Below are 8,086 nucleotides of genomic sequence, written 5' to 3' on the forward strand. Positions count from 1 at the left end.
CAAGAACCATACTACAGAATCAAGTCACCAAGGGAACTGCTGTTGCTCTACAACCAGGAAGCTGCTGGTTCTGTAATCTAACTGCTATCATCATGATCAGTGCCATGCAGTTCTAAACCTCTGATATTACAGCTGGTGCCAGCATGGTCTGCACCAGCAGAACAGATTTATTGTGCCTTGACATCTCAAAAGTAAATGATGTTAGAACTCAATTATTTTAAAAACAGAACCCCCCCCCCCACACCCCCTCCCCACCACACACACCAGATGCCTCCATGACCAAACTTAGAGCAGAAAGATCAAAATGTGCAGAAAAGTGGCTTCACTTTCCCCTCTCAGACCTGGAAGGAATGCATTTTATTGGCTAAACCGAAATTGCATGCAGTATTCTAGCTGCAAGAAAGCCTAGGATATGGTAATTTTTGCTCTCCATTCTTTGCAGTACCAGAAGAAACAATAGAAAAAAAGAGTGAAATAGAGGTCAAGGACCAATCTACTTTATCCCAACATAACATATACAGAGAATTAATACTTATATTAGATATTTTATTTTAAAAATTGTTATTATTTAACATTTACTTATAAGAATCATCAACATTAAGTTTATAATTTGGCAATAGGTTTATCTTAGTACATTAAGAAGTAGAATTGTTTAAAATCATCATCTGCTTTCCACTCCAACATGAGCTTGGAACTTGTCACTATCATCCTCACAACAAGAAAAAATGTTCAACAAAAAAATACCAGCAAGTCTTCTTAGATCAACTGGAAAAGAGAGGGCAAACTGATATGTGAAAACGTAGAGATAAGTGAATACAGAGAACCATAGCTTAACAGGAGCAGAAGTTGCCACTGGGGATAGAAACTGATAGGGACAATTAAATGGTAATTAAAAAATTATGGGAGGCTAAATGTGAACTAAATTGGAAGTTAAAAATTTCTGGGAACCCAGTCATATGTGGTCCCACACTTTCATGAGTTTGACCAAATCTCATGGTAAGGACAGTAGAAAAACTCCCTTGTGCTCCAGGAAGGGGAAGTGGAAAAATAGCCATTTAAAAATATGGCCAGAGAACTTTGTTCTCCATGGTAGGAACTTGTCCTTAGTAGAAAATACTTTGGTGGAACCTTACTTGACCTCACAGAAGGACAATTGTCTGTCTCAAGGCCTTTCCTGGCTTCCTATGGCATAACAAGGACAAACAAGCATCTAGGAAACTCTTCTGAAGGTCACAGCCCAGAGACTTGAGCCCATTAAAAAATAGATTTCACCATAAGATTATAGAATGCTTTTTCTCCTCCCTGATATCTTAACACCACATCAACAGAACTCCAATATCATAACAGTGGATTACAACTGAGAGAGCTTCAGGACATGGACTCTACTTAAGATGGAAACCCAAAGACAATAGAGGAGATAACACCAATAATACTAGAGGAAATAAAAGCCTTTCATACTTACAACTACAGTCAACATTAAACACAGCCTAGCTCCTTCCTAGATAAACATAAAACCTTACATTAAAGGCTGTTTGCCTCAGCCTTTATTACTGGATACATCATTTACAGCTTTCAACAAAAATTTACAAGGCATGAGAAAAGGCAGGGAAAAAAGTGTGTGAAGATCAAAACTAAACTCAAATATGACAGAGATTTTGGAATTATAAGATCAGAATATAAAATAACTATTATTAATAGGCTAAGTTTCTAATGGAAAATGTAGGCAACAATAAAGAACAGATGGGTAATGTATGCAGAGATGTGCATTAAGAAGAAATCAAAAAGAAATTTGAGAAATCAAAAATACTGTAAAAGAAATGGAGAATGCCTTTGACAGACTTATTAATAGACTCAGAAAGGCCATGGAAAGAATCAGTGAGCTTGAAGATATGTCAAAAATAAACATCCCAAATTGAAATGCAATGAGAAAAAAAATTAGAGAATATCCAAGAATTGTGGGAAAATTACCCAATGTAACATACATTAATGGCAACCCAATGGGACACCAGAAGGAGAAGAGAGAGAGAAAGAAAGAAAAGAAAGAAAGAAAGAAAAAGAAAGATAGAAAGAAAGGAAGAAGAAAAGAAAGAAAAGAAAGAAAGAAAGAAAGAAAATGAAAAAAGAAAGAAAAGGAAAGAAAGAAAAGAAAGAAAGAAAGAAAGTAAAGAAATGAAAAGAAAGAAACGAAAGAAAAGAGAAGAAAGAAAGAAAGAAAGAAAGAAAGAAGGAAAGAAAGAAAGAAAGAAAGAAAGAAAGAAAGAAAGAAAGAAGGAAAGAAAGAAAGAAAGAAAGAAGGAAAGAAAGAATGAAGCAGAAAATTTGAAGCAATAATGGCTGAGAATTTTCCAAAATCAATGACAGATACCAAAACAGAGATCCAGGATGTTGAGAGAACACCAAGTAGGATGCATACCAAAAAATCTAAATCTAAGCATATTCAAATTGCAAAAAACCTAACACAAAGGAACAATCTTGAAAGAAGCCAGAGGGAAAAATAAGAATCTTACCTATAAAGGAACAAGGGTAGGAATTACCCCAGCCTTCTCTTTAGAAACCATGCAAGCAAGAAGACTAGAAAGAAATCTTAAAAGTTTTGATAGGAAAATAGCTACCAAGAATTCTGTATCTGGCAAATTATTTTTCAAGAGTGAAGGAGAAACTATGGAGCATCCTGTCTAATATTATTCAGCACATTAAAAAAATGAACTTGCAAACCATGAAAAGACATGGAGTAACCTAAAATATATATTACTAAGTGAAAGAAGTCTATCTGAAAATGCTGTATGATCCCAACTACATTACATTCGGGAAAAAAGCAGAACTGTAGAGACAACAAAAAGACCAGTGGTTGCTAGAGTGGGGGTGTGGGGTAAATTGGCAGAGCACAGAGGATATTTTGGGCAGGAAGTATATGGGAAATCTCTGTACCTTCCTCTTAATTTTGTTGTAAAACTGCTCTTAAAAACTGGTCTTTAAGAAAAGTAAAGAAGTAAAGACCATCTAAGACAAACAAAAACTGAAGGAATATGTCATCTGTAGATGTGTCTTGTAAGAAATGTTAAAAGAAGTTTTTTGGAGAGAAGAAAAATTGCATACATCAGAACTCAGGTCTACATAAAGAAAGAAAGAGTGTTAGAAAGGTATAAATGAAGATAAAATAAAATATTTTTTATTCTTACCTGATCTATTAGATGATGTTTGTTCGATATAACAATAGGAGCAGTGCATTGGGTGATTAGAGATTATGCATAAGTGAAATGAATGCCACAATGTTATGAGAGGTGTGTGTGTTGGGGGCGGGGGGGGGAATTGAGGATATTCTGTTAGAAGGGACACGCAACATTCATGAAGTGGGTGTTTGAGTGTATTATTTGAAAGTGTATTTAGATTAGTTGTAAATATATACTGCAAACTCTAAGATGAATACTCAAAAATAGAAATAAGTATAATTTACATGCTAAGAGAGAAGAGAAAATGGAATCAAAGCCAAGGTGGTGAGAAAAAACTGGAAGTTAAAAAACAAGGAAGGCAGGAAGGAAAGAAGGAAGAAAGGAGGAATGAAGGAAGGAAGGAAGGGAGGAAGAGAGTGAAAAAGGAAGATAAAAGAGGCAAGAACAATGAAGAGAAAGCAGTCATAAATATGGTATATACAAACCCACTGTATCAACAATTACTTTAGTGTGAATGATCTAAATACACCAATTAAAACACAGAGTATCACAGAGTGGATAAAAAAGAAGATCAAGAACATGACTGTATTTAAACTTGCCAGGGCCATCAGTCAACTGGATTTAATTGACACTTATAGAATAATTCATCCAATAATATCAGGATACACATTCTTCTCAAACTCAAATGAAATGTTTACCAATATAGATTACATTCTGAGCTACAGAATGCACCATAAAAGTTTTAAAAGTATAAAGATCACATGAAGTACTCTTGAAATCACAATGGCATGAAACTAAAAACGATAACAGAAAGGTAGCTGAAAATCCCCAAATATTTGGAGGTTAATCAATATACTTATAAATAATACATGGGTCAAAGTGTCAAGAGAAATTAAAAATATTTTGAATTAAGTGGAAATGAAAATATAACTTATCAAAATTCTGAATCAGGGAAAGCAGTGCTAAGATGGGAACATATTGCATACATAATATTAGAAAATAAGAAAGACATAAAATCAACAAGCTAAGCTTTCATCTTAGGAAACTGGAAAGAGAACAATATAAATCTAAAGCAAGCAGAAGAAAAGATAGAATAAAAATGAGAATAAAAATTACAAAATTGAGACAGGAAAACAATAGGGAAAATTAATTAACTCAAAGCTGGTTCTTAGAAAATACAAATAAAATTGATAAACCTCTAGTTAGGCAAACAAGATGAAAGAGAGAAGACCCAAATTACTGATATTAGAAATGAAAGAAAAGGACCATCCCTACTGCTCCCATGAACATTAAAATGTTAATAAGGGAATATTATGAACAACTCAATGCCCATAAATTTGATAACTTAGATGAACTGAAACTTGAAAGACACAATCTACCTAAACTCACAAAAGGAGAAATAGATCATCAGAATAAGCCTATAACTACTGAAGAAAATGAATGAATAATTAATAACATTACAGAAAAAAAAGTGTCAGGTCCAGATGGTTTTGCAGGAATTTTACCAAACATTTAAGGAGAAATGATACTAATTATCTACAATATCTCTGAGAAAATAGAAGTAGAGGAAAACTTCCTAACACACTCAGAGGACAACATTACCTTAATACAAAACCAGATAGACATTTCAAGAAAGGAGAATCATAAACCAATATCTTTCATGAATATAAATGCAAAATTTGTAAAAATGAAAATATCAAATTGAATCCAACAATGTATAAAAAGGATTATACATTATAACCAAGTGGGATTTAACCCAAGTATGCAAAGTTGATTCAACATTTGAATATCAATTAATGTAATCTATCATCCTAGGCTAAAGAAGAAAAATCATATGATGATAGCAATAGGTGCAGAAAAAGCATTTGGCAAAAATCCAACACTGATTATTGATAAAGATGCTCAGTAAACTAGTAATATAGGGGATATTCCTCAAAATGATGAAGAAAATCTACAAAAAACCCTCCAGAAAACATCATATTTAATGGTGAAAAACTAGATGATTTCCTGCTTAGAACAGGTACACAATGCAAGGATGTTTCCTCTCACCACTCCTCTTCAACACCATATTGGAAGTAATTAGTTAATGCAATAAGACAAGTAAAGGAAACTTTTAAAAAATACAGATTTGGAAGGAAAAATAAAACAGTATTAGTTTTCAGATGACATGATTGTCTATGCAGAAAATCACTGACCAAAAACTGCTTTGGAAATAAGCTATTATAGTGAGGTTATAAGCTTATACATATTACAAAGTTAATGTATAAAATACAATTGTTTTCTATACACTAGCAATGAAAAATTGGAATTTGAAATTAAAAATACAGTATCATTTACATTTGCAATGAATAAGGAAATGTTTAGGTGTATATCTATTAAAATATGTGTAAGGTATATGTGAGAAAAACAGCAAAACACTGATGATGGAAATCAAGGAAGAGCTAAATAAATGGAGAGATATTCCACATTTATGGATAGAAAGACTCAATATTGTTATGATATTAGTTCTTGACAACTTTGTCTACAGATTACAAGAATTGCAAATAAAAATTATGGCAAGTTATTTCCCTGATACCAAAAAAATAAACCTAAAATTTATGTGGAAAAGGCAGAAGACACAATATCCAACACAATATTGAAGAAGAACAATGTCTGAGGACTAACACTACCAAACTTCAATACATACTATAAAGCTATGATTGTCAAAACATTGCAACATTGGTGAAATAATATAAACAAATACATAAATAGAATAAAAGAGAGACCAGCAATAGAACCACATATATAGTCAATTGTTCTTTGACAAAGGGGCAAAGGCAATTCAATGGAGAAAGAATAGACTTTTCAACAAATGGTGCTAGAGAAGTGAACATTCACAGATAATCAAACAAAAAATAGAATCTAGTCACTGATCATATGCTTCTTACAAAATTAACTCAAAATAGATCATAGACCTAAATGTAAAACAGAAAACTATAGGTCTTTTAGAAGATAACATAGATAAAAATATAGGTGATCTTGTTTTTGGTATTGTATATAAAACTCATCATCAAGCATATAGTCCAGGAAAGAAAAAAATTGGTGTTAGACTTCATTAAAATTTAAAACATCTGCTCTGCAAAAGTCATTACTAGGAGAACAAAAAGACAAGCAAGAGACTGGGAAGAACTGCTTGCAAAACACATAACTGATAAAGGACTTATATTCAAAACATACACAGAACTTAGCAAGAAGAAAATAAACAACCCTATTAAAAATTGGGCAAAATATCTGAACAGAGTGTTTGCTTCAGCAACACATCAACTAAAATTGAAATGATACAGAAATAATTATCATAGCCCCTGCACAAGAATTTTTTATATTTGTGAAGCTTTCCATATTTTTAAGACATAATTTGGCTGAATGGATAAAACTTGTTTAAAAAGCATTATATAATGGTAAAATAATCAATTCACCAAGTAGATATAGCAATTATAAACATATATGCACCAAACATCAAAGCTCTGAAATATATGAAGCAAACATCGACTTGAAGGAACAGATATACAGCTCTACTGTAATAGTAAAGGACTAAATACCCTACTTTCAATAATGTATAAAACAACTAGGGATGATATCAATAAGGAAATAAGGACATAAAAACATGACAGACCAATTGAATATAACAGACATGTACAGGACACTCCACTCAACAAAAGCAGAATACACATTTTTCTCAAGTGCAACTGGAACTTTCTTCATGATAGATCATATTTTAGGTCACAGAATAAGTCTAAATAAGTTTTAAAGTTCAAAATCATATGAAGTATCATTTCTGATCACAAAGTAATGAAAGTAGAAATCAGTAGCAGAAAGAAAATGAGTTAACCCCCAAATATATGGAAATTAAACAACATACACTTAAATAGACACTGGATCAAAGAAGAAATTACAGGTTTATTGGAAAATATCCTGAGACAAATGAAAATGAAACACAACATACCAAAACTTTTGGGGCATTGTGAAAGTAGTACTAAGAGGAAAATTTATAGCTATAAACATATTTTTTAAAAAGAAAAGCATCAAGTCAACAACCTAAATTTACACCTTAAGAAAGATGAAAAAATGAACAAATTTAACCAAATCTAGAAAAAGGAATAAGGCAATAAAGATTAGAGCAGAGACAAGTAAAATAGAGAATAGAAAAGCAATAAAAAAATCAATGAAAAGATAATCAAAATTGACATATCTTTAGATAGAGTAAGAAAAAAGAAAGAAGACTCAAGTAACTAAAATAAAAAAAAATAAAAAGGGCACATTACAACTGATTTTACAGAAAAAATGGATTATAAGAGAATACAGAGACTTTCCTGGTGGTCCAGTGGTTAAGACTTTGCCTTCCAATGCAGAGGGTGAGGGTTCGATGCCTGGTTGGGGAGCTAAGATCCCACATGCTTCACAGCCAAAAAAACCAAAACATAAGACAGAAGCAGTATTGTAACAAATTCAATGAAGACTTCAAGAATGGTCCACATCAAAAAAATCTTAAGAAAAAGAGAATACAATGAACAACTGTACAACAACAAATTGAATAGCCCATATGAAATGGATAAATTCCTAGAAACACACAGTGTATCAAAACTGAATCATTAAGAAATAGAAAATCTGAACAGACCTAGATCTAGTAAAAGGATTGAATCAGTAATCGAAAGCCTCCCCCCAAAGGAAAATAACAAGGCTACACTGGCTTCACTAGAGAAGTCTACCAAACATTTAAAGAAATAACACCAATCCTCCTCAAATTCTTCCAAAATAAATAAATAAATAAATAAATAAATAAATAAATAAATAAATAGGAGGGAACACTTCCAAACTCATTGTACAAAGCCATCATCACCCTGATGTCACAATCCAAAAAATATTTTACAAGAAAGGAA

At 32.2% G+C, this 8,086-nt stretch overlaps 1 non-coding gene across 1 annotated transcript; it reads left to right on the forward strand.

Moving 5' to 3' along the window:
* Positions 1 to 6,449: 6,449 nt before the first annotated feature.
* LOC118897564 lies at positions 6,450 to 6,554 on the forward strand. The gene has a single exon (XR_005020459.1). It is a non-coding gene; the product is annotated as a U6 spliceosomal RNA (small nuclear RNA).
* Positions 6,555 to 8,086: the final 1,532 nt, after the last annotated feature.

This window comes from Balaenoptera musculus, chromosome 6, assembly GCF_009873245.2.
Source record: "Balaenoptera musculus isolate JJ_BM4_2016_0621 chromosome 6, mBalMus1.pri.v3, whole genome shotgun sequence".
Taxonomy (NCBI): Eukaryota; Metazoa; Chordata; class Mammalia; order Artiodactyla; family Balaenopteridae; genus Balaenoptera; species Balaenoptera musculus.